Genomic DNA, 17,021 nt, shown 5'->3' with positions numbered 1-17,021 from the left:
GCATCACCTTCACAATGGAGTAGGGATTAAAACCTCCAAGGTAAGAATCTTTCACACAGTATGAATGTATCTCCAGTTGTCTTCTTCCCTCCACCAGTTAAGCTGTGCATATTTAAGACCTAGACTTCTCCTGGATTAACTCAGATGAATTTTTTTTTTTTTTTGGAGGGGTCATTGAAGTAGACTGCCCACATACTCCTTTAAGAAAACCTTCCTGAAAAAAAAAAAAAAAAAGAAAACCTTCCTGGCAAGCACAGGTGACTGAGAGCCCCCAAGTGCTGTCACTTTGTACCCACCAGTGTCCGTGCCAGGCCACTCCTGGTCTGCTGCTCCAGTCATGACTGAGCATGGCAGGAGTGGAGGAAAGTAGTACAGTCCTCACCCACCTGAGCATTCCTACATGATGGGGAATTCCTGTGACCTGCAATTTTGGCTAGGGGACTTGCTATCAGCCGGCTGAAACTCTCCAAACAGCACTGCATTCTGAGGCTCTTCCTATCCAATCCTTCCTTTACTAAGTCACAATTGAGATGTGAAGGCTCTCTCTGCCTTCTCTACCTCCTGCTTCTCTCCTCCATAGTCATATTTACCCAATAATCTCCTGTGCATCTAGTACAATCTAGGTATCTGATTCTAGGAGGACCCAAACTGAAACAGGTGGTTCCAGGATTAAGGTGAGTAATGGACATACTGTCACTCCCAGTGATCCCTGGGGGGACTTTGAGCATAATTCTAAGCTTGGCAGGGTTAGAAGTCTTGGTCATCAAGAGGAATACACTCTTGCCAGGGATATAGCAAGACTTTCATTGAATTAATTACACTATTAATTAAAAAAAAAACACTATCAGGGTACTTTGGACTCCTTACATTTAGGGACCAGTAGGCAAGAAATGGTTACTATGTTGGGAGGGTAAATTGAGTGGGCAGTAAGAGGAGATAGGGCTGCTTTTATACACTCGGGTAAGGGAGGAATACCTGTGAAACTGGGTCATGGTTTCATGGAGCTTCAAGATATTCCTTTGCCCATTTGTCACTGGGAACAGATGTATGAAGCAACCTGGTACTGAGAAATGTATGATTACCAAAGTCTCAGACTCGTTAGGAGTGAAGATTTGGGTCGTGTCTCCAGATAAGCTATCAAGACCTCCCCAGGTAACAGGCAAGGGTGAAGGGAATTCACAATCTGGAGGGTGGCAATGGCGATTCATCTTGCTAGCTGTGAAATATCCCCCTTTGAAGCTTCCTCGCAGGAATGATGGGCCACCAGAACCATGGAATAAGGGCCCCCATTTATGTGGAGAAGTGAGTCTCTGCAGTCAAAAAGGACTTTATGGGTGTCCTGCTCAGCTCTCTCTTTAAGGAGACCTGCTGTGGGAGTGTAGCTGGTTGAAAAACTTCAGTTGCCACAGCTTTTTTTTTTTTTTTTTTTTTTTAGTTTTTAAAAGAAGATTTATTTGACAAGTTTCACTTAGCGCAATACACCTAAAAGGAAATCACGATACAAGGAAAAGTTTAAATCAAGGCCTCAAAATTTCATACAAACACCAAGACCAAAATCCTAACGTATGGTGTTGCATCTCAAAGTTGTCCATTAACTTAAAAAAAAAAAAAAAGCTTAAACTTACGTGCCTTAGAGGTTATTAAATGAAACTAGAATTAACAAACATGACAAATGTGCTCACTTTTAATCGTAGATACAGCTCCTATATTGCGTTTTACAAAAAAGTATGTCTTTCAACATGCATCCCAACAGTGTTCAATGTAACGTGGTAGAAGAGCAACATTTAACATAATTCAACTGCTTTAACCTAAATACACTTGCTGCTTATTAAGTACATCCTACAATAGAACTAGAGAAAAGCTGAAAATTGTTTAACAGTTCTAGTTTACTCAGGTGTTACATCCTAGATGAATGTTTGTGTTCAAAAATACTGAACCTTAAGTCTTTAAAACAATCCTGATTTCCACTTAGAGTAAGAAGCATCAATCACAAGCTTGTATTGCAAAACTGTTAAACTTTTTTTCTTTAAAAAACATTGACCAAGAGTCAGTGATCAGGATCAGTTACTTTCCCCATCCACCACTCACAGTGGACATGCTAGACATCCCTCCCATTCCGTTCACTCCCATAGATGCACGGCTTCCACTACTGTAGTCGCTGCTGCTCACTGCTCCTTGGCTGCCTGTGCAATGTTTGATTGAAAATCACTGGAGTTTTCCTGTAAAACCTGGTCATATCCACTCATGCTGCTCTGGCCACCATAGCCGCCTCCATAACCACCACTCAGCTACTGACTGGCTGGGCCACCATAACTGGACTGGTTTGACAAGCCCATGCCTCCCATCATTTGGCTACCATAAGCACCACTGCTTGCTCCTGCTGTAGAATTCAAAAAGAGTTCTACATATCTGTGTTGCATATTTGCTTTGTCTTTTGACATAGCTGCCCCAGCATCTTCATGAGTTGCAAACTCGACATCTGCTTCACCAGCTACTCTGCCCCCGGGACCAATTTCAATATGTACTCTCACAGGGTTAAGCGGTGAAAAAAAAATATAAATGTCATTCTCAGTAGCTCTGTAAGGTAATCCCCGCATGTGTACACAATGTCCTGTCGTGCTCTGGAAAGTAGAGCCAGCATCCCCATATCTGTGATCAGACATTCCTGAACAACAGTAATTGATGTCTCTTCCAAATCTATCGGACCCAAATCCATAGCCATCATTATAGCCATTATAATCATCATAGCCTCCATAACCTCCACCATAAGCACCACGCCTCATCCGTTCAAAGCCAGCTCCCCTGCCAATGCTGTTATACCCTCTGCCAGCTCCAGGTCGGTCATAGGGACCTGGCCGCTGCATGGCCATAAGCTTTCGTGGTGGATCATAGTGAGTTCTAACTTCAGCTCGACTGCTCTTAAAGATTTCCATATACCTGTGTGCCCTATTCTTTCCTTGTGTTTCTTTAGAGCCTTTTCAGCTATTTCCTGTGAAGCAAACTGCACGAAGGCCTCCCCCGTACTCCTCCCCTGGAAGTCCACCCTCAATGTTATCCCATTTGGCACAATTTCCAACCCTGAGAAGAGCTGAACAATTTCTTCCTTGCTACATCCAAAGGGGAGTCCTCTAAGCCGTACAAAGCCATCATTGGCCTTGTCAGGACCATTTGGACCAGTATGCTTCAACACCCAATCCATTTCAACGTTGTTTGACTTGAATACTTCAACATATCTGTGTCCCATAGTTCCTCTGTCTTTTTTCAGGGCCAATTTGACTTCATCTTCTGGTTCAAGTTCAACAAAAGCCTCGCCACTCGGTCTGCCTTCTCTGGTGTAGATGAAACGAATACCTTGAGCCCCATTTTGAATTTTGCAGTCAGAAAAAAAAAAAAATGCTGCACTTCATCTGCCAAGCAAGACCAAGGCAAGCCCCCTCCTTTCACTGATGTCAGACCTGCATCATGGTCATGGGACCTTCCTGCCTATTTTACATGATAAGAACTTCCCTGATAACGTTCTCACATATCTACTCCAGTCTCAGCACTTGCCTCTCAGAAGACAAAAATGACACAATTTGTCAATAAAAAAGGTATTGCACTTCAATTGATTCAGCATATCATGTGTCACCTCCTTCCCACACTCTTTCAATTGGAAGCAGTCCCAATTGCATTGCCTTCCAAAGTCCTTACATATTTTTTTAAGTGAATACTCCTTTTAAAAAACTTGTTTCAGTATGACTAGTCTCTCTGACCCTAAGTGGAAATGAACAAGTGTCCTCACTACTTCCATAAATGCTCTCCTTTGTTTTCCACAAAAATAAATCTTAATCTTCTCCATGAAATATTTACTTCTAATTCCAAGACAAAATCGTTTTCTCTTTTCTAGATTTTTTATGCTCCCTAAAAGTTTATGCCATAAAATCTGACAATAGGATGCAACTTCTCAATTCGTGCCTTAAATTTTTATCTTATTTACAAAATTGATTAGAGCTAAAATTAATTTTGAGTTTTAACACTAAGGCCAAAGCTGTCTTTTCACAAATTTGGATTTTTAAAATATATATGTAAAAGATTTATTTTAATTTAAAAAAGAGTTGATTTTTACCATAGAATAACTGGAAAATCCGGAAGCTCAAAGTAGAAAATAACTCACAATCTCTGAGCATTGTTAATTATTATTGACATTTACTATATAAACAGGTATTATTTCTATTTTTCTATGCCTATATAAACACATAACTATAAAGTGTAGCATTTATGCACAGAAGTTTCCCTGTTTTACACCTACTGTAAGTTATTTGTTAATTGATATTTTGTTAAGCAAAGTTTTATTAACATTGTTAAAATGTAATGATTAAAAGTATCAGAAGTAGTATGATTGATTTAACCAATTCTTTAGTATTGAAACTAGGTTTTTAAAAATTTTTTTCTAAATATTAAATTATTCTACAAAATATATTTCTATACAGATATCTTTGATGTTTCCCTCAGGTTGAATTTCTACAATTCTAGATCAAATTTCTTTATACATTTTTTAAGCTCTTGATACATAGGACCAGAAATGCTAGAAAAGTTGTGCCAATTTAAATAATTTTGATATTGTCCTGATCTTTAGTAATATTTTAAGTTTTTTTCTTCAGTTTTATAGACATGTTTTTGTGTTTTTATTTATATTTGCACATTTACTTAGCCAACTTTTTTTTTTTTTTTCTCAATTTTGCTGCTTCTAATATGAGGGGGAGAAAAAAAGAATGGACTTTGGATTCCTTCAAACCTAAATTTGAGCTCTGATTATTAAACTTAGTTTTTGTAACTCAGAGCCAGTCACTTAAACTCTAAGACTCAGGGCTGGTTTTGTTTTGTTTTGTTTTTTGTTTTGTTTTGTTTTGTTTTGTTTTGTTTTAATAGTCTCCACAACCAGCATGGAGCCCAACTGGAGATCAAGAGTCAGATGTTTAAGTGACTGAGTCACTGAGGCGCCCCAGTGAAAAACTCTTAATACATTATCTAGCATATAGAAACTGCTCAAAAAAGTTAGTTATTATTAGCTTATAAATCTTGAATCTTTTTGATTGTTGTTAAATTTCTATTCACGTTCTCATTGTTCTTGCTGAGGCATGAATGTTAATTCAGACACACAAAAGTCAGTGATTCTACCCATTATTAAGCTTTGTTAATAATGTCAAGGATGCAGGTAATTGCAAGGCACTGGCAAAGCATAAAGGAGTCTGGAACTATCAGTGCTACTCTTCAGGTCCTTCTTCTATTACATTGTGCCCTCGTCCAGATGTAACATATGGGGTTTCTAAGTTAAGCAACCAGGATATTACTTACACAATAGGAAACTCTTTTGGCTCTGAAATGCTCCCAATTTATATTCATTTATATAACTAATGTGATATTTTCTAGAGAGCTATTCCCCATAAATACATGGATTCCAGTTATGATCCATTTAAGTAATCCTGGAGTATGCAACATCCTGCCGAAAACATTCCGTGGACTCACCTACCAGTAAATAGCATTAGTGTGCTTGCCAGAACATGTGTTATTAGTATGTTTACAAAGAGATTACACGGAATTAAATTTTAGTGTTGCTATTTTGATTTGTAAAAATTCTTTATACAATAGGAAAAAATATCCAACCTTTTGTCGTATATGTCACAAAAATTCTCCTCCCAGGATTTTATTCTCTCTTGAATACTATTAGTGGCATTTCTGATCAACAGAAGTACTTGTGTATGTAGTACTATTTTTTTCTTTAGTCAATCTTATCATTTTCTTTTTATTTAAGAAAAGATGTTACTTAGATAGCCATAGCCCCTTTTAAGATCAAATGAACATTAAACTTAATCTTTTAGAACTTGTAATGTTAAAGCATCTAAAAATAATTTTGTTATAATAAGTGAAGTTAGGATCCTTAAAAAGAATATCTTCAAAAAATTAACCAATTATCTTATTATTTAAAATTATAAATATTCGCTGTTCACATTTATCTGAAATAATAGGACTATCAGATCATAAATACTTACAATGTACATAATTCATCTCACTTGATTTCCTATTGTTGCCATGAATTCTCTTTCTCACCCCAGTCTTGTCATATCCTGTTCATTTTAGAAATCTATACTTTCATTTAATATCTAGAACAGTATTAGTCTTCTCCCCTCACTTCATTATTCTTTAGTTGCATGATTTCCTTTGCTAACCTTTCTTATTCATGCTTATAGATGACTTTTTGGTTCATGTTGTTCAGTACTTCCCAAAATCCTGCTGCTATTTTGATGAGAATTTTATTGCTTGGTATGTATTTTGGAGAAAACTGAGTAATTTTGCATTTCTCAGCATTAGTATCCAGGACATAGTATCTCTCTACTTATTCAACTATTTTATGTCATTCAGGAAAATGTTGAATTTTCTTACAAATATCCTATCTATATCTTGTCTAAATATTCTCCTGTATTTTTATGTTTTTGTACTTATTAAGAATGGTATACTTTCCTATTATGTTTCTTAAATGAATATTGGTGATTGTTTGTGCTAGAATTTTATTTAGTTTACCTGTGTCTGTTTTTAATAGTTTTCTTCCTACATGCTCTCTTTGTTATATTTTCATTCCAAAATAATAACTTTGTAGAAGGAATAATGAAATTTCCTTTTTTTTCCCTATGCTGTAGGACAGCTTTATCCGTATAAAAATTATCTATGACTTGAGCGTCTTGGATAAGCTCATTCATAAAATTACATAAAAATATTGTTTTTCAAAAGTAGTTATTTGAGGGGCACCTGGGTTGCTCAGTCAGTTCAGTGTCTTACTCTTGGATTCAGGTCAGACCATGAACTCCTACTCATGAGATCAAGCTCTGGGTCAGGCTCCATGCCCAGCTTAAGATTCTCTCTCTCCCTCTCCCTCTGCCATTCCACCCCCAACACTCTCTTCTCATGCATGCTCTCTTTCTTTCTCAAAAAGAAAGTAGTTATTTGACAGATTTTTCAATATTAACTGTGATATTCTTCTATATCAAATTTATATTAAAATTTTAACATCACTTTACATAATCACAAAGACTGGATTATCAAGCAGATGTTCCTGAAATACACATTATAAACCACATTAGGTTTTACTAATAATTAGCAAAAGATACAGGAAAAAAAACAATAGCCATCAGTTCACTGTTCTAGTCAGTTGCCTGTATTAGATAACGCAGCTTCCCCAAAGTCCCCTTTTCTACATTAAAACACATTTTGCCTTCAGAGTAACAGAAGATCTCTAATTATGTGTGTGGTACAAGTTACCCTAGGGAGTACTAGATACTGCTTAGTATAATGGTATACTAGTTTAGATAATTTACTAGTGGCATACCTAAAGAATCTATTTGAGCAATATCATTCCTATGTGCAAATGTGCCTCATAAATTATAATGCATCAGCATGCTTAGAAGAAATTCTCATCCAAGTGAAATGGGTATGTCCAATGTGGTGAAGACCAAGATAACTTGTTCTGTTGTAATCAACACAAAATATAGCATTTAATTATAATTATCAAATTTCTTCTACATTATTGGCTATTTCATCTCCACATTCTTATTTTTCTCTGTATGTATTTTCCCTTATTTCCTACTTAGACTAGAGATCTTGCTTAACTTTGCATTTTTGTTTCAAGAACCATAACTTATCATAGAGCAACTCTCTTATAATTTAAGTCATTATTTTCTATATGGATAAAATTACTAAAAAAATTTTTAAATTTTATTCATGAGAGACATAGACAGAGAACCGGAGACACAGGCAGAGAGAGAAGTAGGCTCCATGCAAGGAGCCTGATGTGGGACTTGATCCCGGATCCAGATGCCCTGAGCCAAAGGCAGACACTCTACCACTGAGCCACCCAGGTGTCCCACTAAAAAATGTTTATTCAGTGACCATTAAACAACATGGAGTACATAAGTTTCTATAAACACATTAACAAGAAAGATTTTGAAAATTTCCTAAAGATTGTTTTGTGGCCCAGAATGTGGTCTATTTTGGTGAAATACTCATGTGCACTTGAAAATAATGTGAATTCTATCACTCTTGATGGAAGTGTTCTATAAATTTCAGTTAGGTCAATTTGGATGTAGTGTTCTTCAAGTCATTTATAGCCTTACTGACATTCTTCTTATTTATTCTATAACTTAGAGAAGGATGTTGAAATCCTCAACTAAAATTATGGATTTATTTATTTATCATTTTAATTCTCTTATATTTTGCTTCATGAACTCAGAATAAGAATAATTTCCATTAGATGAACACACATTAAGGACTGTTGTGTACCCTTGAGAATTGAGCCCTTTGTCCATATGCAATATTGTCTTTATTCCTGGTGATATTTCTTGTTGAAAGTCTACTTTGTCTGGAATTAATACTGTTACTCCATATTTCTTCTTTGCAGTGTTGGCATAGCATATTTTTTCGTACTTTTACTTTTAACTTATCTACATCTAAGTTCAGAGTAGAGTTTTTGTAGATAGCTCTGCAGAATTGTGAAACTGCAATTTGCAGGGTAAATCCTCCATAAGACAGCACTTGCTTCTGACACCAACTGCGAGTCCAGGGATTTCCCCACATCTCCTTTGAGTTTAGTAATTTACTAGAATGAACTGAGGCGAAAATATTATTTCTGGGATATGGGATCACCTCTATTTCAGATAGGTCTTTAATGCAGAGGTTTGAGTTAATCTAAGTAAGAGGTAGGCTAACTTTGGAGTTTGCTCTGCCTGTGTTCATATTCAGTACATTACAGATTTCAGTTTTTTGTTTTGTTATGTGTTTGTTTTTAAAAAATCTGGTTCACACTCAGCTTTAATCTACCCTTTGCAGTGTACCATGGGAAAGGTATGTCTTGTACAAGTTACTTGTTACTTGATATTATCCTGGCGGTGGGTGGCCAATGACAGAGCATTCCACGTGGTTATTTTCTTGTGGGTCTTGCGGGTTTGGTCTTCTCCATACTCTTTCACTCCATTGGCTGAACAGATATTCCTCTCTCTCTTCCAGTGATGATTTTTTCCCTGCTCCTTTTTTCTAGTCACAAGAGATCTTCTCCAGTGCCTGTAGGACAACAGTATTTTACCCCTCTGTTCACATGAAGGTTTTGTTTCTAAGGGGCAGTAAAGTTGAAAGTGTTTCAGTGGAGTTCTGTGCTCTTCTAACAGCTGTCCTCTCTCAGATTTTCACTTAGGGAAATTCTTTCAAGACATTTCTTTTTTGTGTTTGTGCATGTGTGTGCGTGTGTATGTGTGTGTGTGTGTGTGTGTGTGTGTGTGTGTGTGATCACCTGGTGGATGCAGATGCATGAAATACTTTCAAGAGGGTATGGACAATTTTTTAAAGCTATCTTTCCAGGGCATTTTTTACTTCCTTCTATCCATTTGCCAATCATTTTAGCAGAACTTGACTTACCAGTGTCTGGTTTACCCAGCCCAAGTAAATAAGAAATTATGCTTCACTTCTCCCCGTATGAGCTTGCCTCTTTTTATATTTTGAGCCATTTGGTTGTCTTGTTGATTTCAACACTTCATGGGTTCCAGAAAATCATGAACCTGATGTTTGTCAGGTTATTTTTGTTGTGTGTTTAGAGATGATGTTCTGTTCAGCCCTCAACATCTCTAAATGGAAACCAGAAGTCGCATATCTATTATTTTAAATTGTTTTTTTACTTATTTTTCTAAAGATTTTTATTTATTTATTGAAGGGGGAGGGAGTGAGAGAGAGTGAGAGCAGAGTGCAAGGAAAAGGAAAAGTGCTGAGTAGGGAGCCTGCTGTGGGACTCAATCCCAGGACTCTGGAATCATGACCTGAGCCTAAGGCAGATGTTCAACCGACTGAGCCACCCATGTGCCCCAGTTTTTACTATTATAACATTATTGTTTACTTGTTTGTAAGGTCAGTCAGTAACTGAGTATTTGTTTGGTATCTATTCCTTCCTCAACAACTTTCTAGGCCATATAAACAACCTCTGTAAATCTAAAATTATGTATATGAAAATATTTTAAGAGCTATAACAAAAAGAGGGAGAAAAACTACAACATGATTTCTATCTTTAAAATATGGACTTATTGGTCCAACACAGTTCATTTGACTCAAATCCATGTTCAGGGAATGAAATTGTGGAAATTAACTATGAGCTAAATTTCACATGTTCATTTATTATAAAGTGTGAAGAACCAAAGTCTTAGAGTTGTATTAATTATTATCCACTTGATACTTTGAGGAAAGCAATAAAAATAACTTCTAGATAATTTGACAATTCATTATTATTAAAATAATAGCTTACATTTACATTTATAAATAAATTTGATACTAGATAACAAAATAAAAAGGTACTCAAAGTCATTTGCCGAATGAAGTTTTTCCTATTATAATTATCAAATGCCTTTCGATCTGTTACTGTCATCATTACTGCAAAGATCAAACATCCAATGAGTCAGGACATAGAGTCAAATGCCACTGAAACTGCTGTTTAGTATATTGAAGAAGAAAAAGAAATGTAGACAAAAATACAAAATTATTAGCCATATTTAATCAGGGAAATTATCTGAGTAATTAGAATTATCTACCAAAGCACCAAACATATATGTGTATTAAATCTTAAAGTTTGGTGGAAAACAAAAAGCTTTCCAAAATCTGCTAGAGTACTTACTTCAAAAGAAGAAAATTAAAAAAAAAAAAAAAAAAGAAGAAAATTGTAACAAAAATAAACTGAGCTCTGACAAAAACAGACATGACTAATTTTATCATGTTATTTTGTCCTAAATACACCTCTAAACTTGTTGCTTAAAGGTGACCAAATAGTCTCTACTTTACAAGCAAAACCAGGTCTAGGCTCAGCCTACAATCAACTATAATTTGGTCAAACCAAGAACAGAAGGTGGCTTTATGTCTGAGCAATGTATTTAATTTTGACAACCTGACTTCTTAGGGCTTCACTCATCAAAAGCTCAGCACATAAACGCACTGCCTGCAGCCCTGCATTGATTGTCAGCACAATTAATTGCCAGGAAAACTGCAGCTTTATTAAGTATACGGTACTAACAATAAAAACATCACTATTTATAGCACAGAGCATGGCGGGATATCTATACAAATAAAATATAACAATAATAAACAAAAGGCCAGCCAGTAGTCCCACAGAAGAACATCAATGAATCTGTTTTAATGCCAAGCCACAACAGGATACTCAAGTGTCCCTGGGCATAAGACACTGCAACCTCTACTAAAAGACAAGAGCTTTTCGTGATCTCTGCAGTGTGAAAAGTGGATGTCAACCAGCCTCTTCAGAATTATTTTTTATGGTCTCAAATCTCCATTTCCCCTATGCCTGGCTACAGGAATGGTGTCTGGGCAGGAGACAGATGAGGGTCACAGGGTCCAATTATAGTCAGTATTGAAGAATATTTTAGAATTTAATCAGTGATGGCATTTTAAAAGTTGATACATATTGATACACTTGAGGGATTATAAATGGCATATTGGTAGCATTGACAAAGCTTCAGCCTGGCAGTAAAGACTGGCATTACAACATCAGCTTGGTTTCCGAAATGAAGGTAAAGTAGATTTTTTCTGTATCTTTTCATTTAGATAGATATTCATAGTGCGCATTGGCAGTGTAGAGTTTAATTTTCCTGTGACTCATAGAGAGACTAACATGCTTAAAAAGGAAAGGAAGAGGAACAGGAGTGCAGAGACCAACATGTGTTGAACACTGTGTGAAACATTTGGGGACCAATGATTACCTCCAACACAACACTGGTTAGTTCACTCAGCAATATGGTGATTACTGTAGTAAAAATGTCTGAGCAATAAAGCATATCTGCACTAGTAAGCCTTTAAAATATGTTTGGAACATTAAATTAGAAGAAAAATAGAATTTGTTTTATCACCCACATTTTTATCATCATTCTTCAAATACTAATAGGAGTTTCATAGAAGTATTTTGTGCAACACCATTGATTTTGGGAGTAGTGGTGCGGAAGATCAAGCCCCATTCTGCTATATTGGGTCCAATATACCACAATACCTTGTGTAATACACAGAAAACGATGGAATTGCATAAGGCCACTTAATTGTGAAGGTTAGCTCAGTTAAAATGTAAGCATTACATATGCATTAGGAACTTCGCTAAGTGCATTACATGCATTGTAGACTTTAATGCAGACCTCTTGGCTGAAGCATAGAAGCAATTTCAAATACCAGTGCAAAACAAATTCTTAATTTACTGGGAGAAACCTGAGCCTCAGAGAGGTTAATATGACCTATCTGAATCCCTTTGCTAGTTGGACACAGAAACAGAATAGAACTATCTTTATCCTTTTTTCCCTTAAGCTATATACCATGCAAACAAGCTGATATTCAAGTAACTACTGTACTTGATTCTATTACAAGCTGTAACAGTAAAGTTATGTTAGAGAAAAACACATGATTACTAACACACAGAACTGAGTTCAAAAATTTTTAAAAATTTTTAAATTGCTGTAAGTTGTTACATCAGAATAACGCAAAACTCCTTAGGTACAGGAAGCCATATCTTACTCATCTTTGTGGTTTCAACACATGACACACCTGCAAGTACCACATGTTCACAGTTCTGTCTGGTAGCCGAAATCATTCATTTATATTCATCTCTTCAAATTGAGAAATTTTCAGTCTCTTAGCTCAAAATAAATCCTCTGGATTAAGGATTTCCCTTAAAAAGAATTTGGAATGCCATTTTGCAGTTATCACGCTTGTCAGGGAGGTAGAGGAGATGAATTGGAGAAATCATCCACAGCGTCTCTGAGAAAAGGTTTATAACTCATTTTGTGTTATCCTAAACTATTCTCAGTCATCTACAAAATAAAGAAGCAAAAAACAAAATTAACTTTTGACAAGAGAAGAAAATGGGACAAAACATTGCACGCACACACACATACACACACAAACACACATTTAAAATATGATTAATTAAGTCCTCTGCACTCTAGCTCCATAGTTTAGAAAAAAAAAAAAAAACTTCTATGACAAAAGTAAGAATAGAATAGGTATGGGACCCCTGGGTGGCTCAATGGTTGAGCGTCTGCCTTGGGCCCAGAGTGTGATCCTGGGGTCCTGGGATGGAGTCCCACATCGGGCTTCCTGCATGGAGCCTGCTTCTCCCTCTGCCTGTGTCTCTGCCTCTCTCTCTCTCTCTCTCTCTCTCGCTGTCTCTCTCTCTGTGTCTCTCATGAATAAATAAATAAAATCTTAAAAAGAAAAAGAATAGAGTAGGTACAAATAGAGCCAAATTCTTCTTGTTAACTTGACAGACCATGTCTAAATTTAGAAAGAGACAATGTGAGAAATGTTTTAAAATGTTGAACTACCAGCAAATTGTTTAACACAACTCTCTCCTCTGTTTGAACATCAGCAAATTGCTAATCAATGAGAAACATGATTTCTAAGCATTTTTTAATCACCCAGTGACTAAAATTTAGGGACTACTCTATTCCAGGCCCTGAACTAGGTGGAGGAGTCACAAATAAGTCAGGGTCCATGACTTTAAGAAAGTTAGACCTTTCAACTAGAAGCACATCTTATTTGGGCCAAGTTTGGAAGCCAGATTGGTAACCAATATGTATTAGAAGTATATATATACTATATATACATATACTGTGGGTATACACACACACACATATATATAAAATATATAATATATAGCAGGTAAATAATATATATTTTATATATATATACATAAATTAAATATATAAATATATATTACATATTAAGTATATTATATATTAATATTTAATATATACTAAGTATTATAGTGTGTGTAAATAAATTAAATATATATTAAATATTAAGCATATATTATACATTATACTGTGTACATTATGTGTATATATACATACCTACACACATATATAAAGTATATAGTACATAGTTGGTAAATAATATATATTTTTATATGTATATATACAACATAATATAATATATAATAATATATAATATTAATATATAATACGTTTGTATATATTTTATTTGTTTCTGGCTTTGAGTCAAATTCAAGCATGGGACTGTATCTTTATAGCTCTGTGATCTTGAAAAGATACTAATTAGTCTTGGCCTCAATTTTCTCATTTGTAAATTGTAAGACTATTTCATAAAGCTTTTGTGATAACTAAGTCAGACACTTTATAAGTACCAGTCACAAAGAGAATATTCAATGAATTATGATACTTTTCTTAAGAATTGCAATTTTGCAAGACTTAAGTGTTTCAGAAGCATTAAAACCTCTAGAAAGCTGTTGATTCAATTTACAAAATGTAAAGCCCATATTCAAATGACTCTGCTGATGTTAAGAAAGGCACTTGGATTAATTCCACAACTAAAGGAAATCTCCTAAAATGAAGGAAATACTGTAAAATGTTTTGTGGCTCCACAAACTGTTGAGAGAACCACACATGTTATGGTTATCTTTTTGTTTTGTCTTGTTTTCCTTAAGACAGAACAAAAAAACTCACAGTATGTGAATCCTAGGAAGCAATCTGGCCCCAGTAGCCATTTTTAACAAAAAGCTACTCAGATTCTGTGCGTGAGACCATATCCAGTAATGTGTAGAAAGATGTGTTTCCCTGACCACTTTGTCCAACTGTTTCAGCAGCCTTATTCTCCTTGCTCCAAGGGTCTCATCTTGAAAAACAAAAAGCAAGCAGTGAACTGACCTTCCACAAGGTGGACTTTATTGCAGCAAAATTACTGCACTAATCTTCCTCCTTTAAACTGTTATGGCAGGCAACTGTGGAACGAAAACAGAATAAAGTGCTGTCATTACAAAACTATAACATCGGGCAGAAATTCATTATAGTATCTTAAAGAAAACCAAATATTTCATGGGTGACATTGTCTTATTTCAGAAAAAGATATTAACACTTAAAATTCAAATGCCATATCTGTAGCTCTGCCTCAAAATATATACCACAGATGACTCATAATATGATCTGTGATTACGCTACTAGGCTCCAAAGCTGAATTTTTCATTCCCTAGGTTGGAGCCTTGTGATGACTTTCCTTGATCTATACAGCCCCTTTCCTGTGTGCTGAAGCAATCTCCTTGTTTTGGGACTGTCTCTGGTGATGTTTTTGGCCAACTGGAAGAATTGCTTTCTGGAATCTGTGTTGAGCACCATTGAGCACCACATTCCCCTTAATGCTGGAAGACATCCAGTCCCACATCTGTTACTCATTTATACCACTGAACTAGAAGCTGGGTCAGAAGAATGGGATTAGGAAACCCAGGGTGCTGAACCATTTTTTTTTTTCCTTTTCTTTTCTCCTCACCTCTACCATCTTCCCATGAAGTGGTTTTTTACTACCAAATTGATAGAAAATGTATTAGGTGTATCTCTTACTGAGATTATGTTGGCCAAACATTTTCTCTAAATCTTCAAAGAACTTTGACTTTCCACATTTTTAACTTTGTTTTTTTAAAATAAATTATTTTATTTTATTTTTTTAATTACTTTTCTTCCATCCTCAAAAATTTGAGGGGATCCCTGGGTGGCGCAGCGGTTTAGCGCCTGCCTTTGGCCCAGGGCGCGATCCTGGAGACCCGGGATCGAATCCCACATCGGGCTCCTGGTGCATGGAGCCTGCTTCTCCCTCTGCCTGTGTCTCTGCCCCTCTCTCTCTCTCTCTGTGACTATCATAAATAAATTAAAAAAAAATTTGAGGAGGAAAAAATGGTATCATTTTTGGAACTATGAGATTAAATATATTTGTATTCCTTTATTAACTGTTTAAGACCTTTGGCTATTTTATCTGATTTGGTAATCTTTTTTAAATTTAAATTTCAGTTAGTTAACAGTGTAATATTAGTTTCAATTGTACAATATAGTGATTCAACACTTGTATACATCACCTAGTCCTCATCACAACAAGTTCACTCCCTGATCCCCATCACCTACTTCACTCATGCCCCCACCCACCTCCCTTCTGATAACCAGCAAGTTGTTCTCTACAGTTAAGAGTCTGTTTCCTGGTTTGCCTCCTTCTCTCTCTCTTTGTTTTCCCCTTTGTTTATCTGTTGTGTTTCTTAAACTCCACATATGAGGGCACCTTGGTGGCTCAGTGGTTGAGCATCTGACTCTGGCTCAGGTTGTGATCCTAGGGTCCTGGGATCAAGTTCCGCATCCGGCTCCCCACAGGGAGCCTGCATCTTCCTCTGCCTATGTCTCTGCCTCTCTCTCTGTGTCTTTCATGAATAAATAAATAAAATCTTAAAACAAAAATTTTAAAAATCCACATGAGTGAAATCATGTGGTATTTGTCCCACTGACTTAGTATGCTTAGTATGATATGCTCTAGTTTTATCTATGTCATTGCAAATGGCAAGATTTCATTCTTTTTATGGCTGAGTACTATTCCATTATATATATAATATGTAACAATAAATATAACATATATTATGCATATTAAATATAAATACATATAATATATACCAAATATATATATAGATATATAATAATAAATATATATGTACACACCAAATCTTCTTTATTCAGTCATCAGTCGATGGATATTAGGGCTGCTTCCATATTTTGGCTATTGTAGATAAACTGCTATAAACATCAGGGTGCATAAATTAGTTTTTTGTATTCTTTGTATAAATATCTAGTAGTGCAATTGTTGAGTCATAGGGTAGTTCTATTTTTAACTTTGAGGAAATTCCATTCTATTTTCCAAAATATCTGCACCAAGTTTTTCATTCCAACCAACAGTATGATCATTCACCCTTTTCTACAACCTCACCAGCACCTATTGTTTACTGTGTTGTTGATTTTAGCCATTCTGACAGGTGTGAACTCATATCTTGTTATAGTTATGATTTGCATTTCCCTGATGATCAGCGCTGTAGAGCATCTTCCCATGTGTCCATTGATCATCTGTATGTCTTCTTTGGAAAAATGTCTATTCATGTCTTCTGCCTTTTTTTTTAGTTGGATTATTCATTTTTCAGCTGTTGAGCT

General features: G+C 35.7%; 1 pseudogene; it reads right to left on the bottom strand.

Annotated features, from left to right (window-relative positions):
* Window positions 1-1,596: 1,596 nt before the first annotated feature.
* LOC112656557 (heterogeneous nuclear ribonucleoprotein H-like) lies at window positions 1,597-3,412 on the bottom strand (annotated as a pseudogene).
* Between the last annotated feature and the right edge of the window lie 13,609 nt (window positions 3,413-17,021).

The sequence above is a fragment of the Canis lupus genome, chromosome 37 (genome assembly GCF_003254725.2).
Source record: "Canis lupus dingo isolate Sandy chromosome 37, ASM325472v2, whole genome shotgun sequence".
In the NCBI taxonomy this organism is placed as follows: Eukaryota; Metazoa; Chordata; class Mammalia; order Carnivora; family Canidae; genus Canis; species Canis lupus.
The sequence above is the reverse complement of the archived record's forward strand: the minus strand, read 5'-3'. Positions and strand labels throughout refer to the sequence as shown.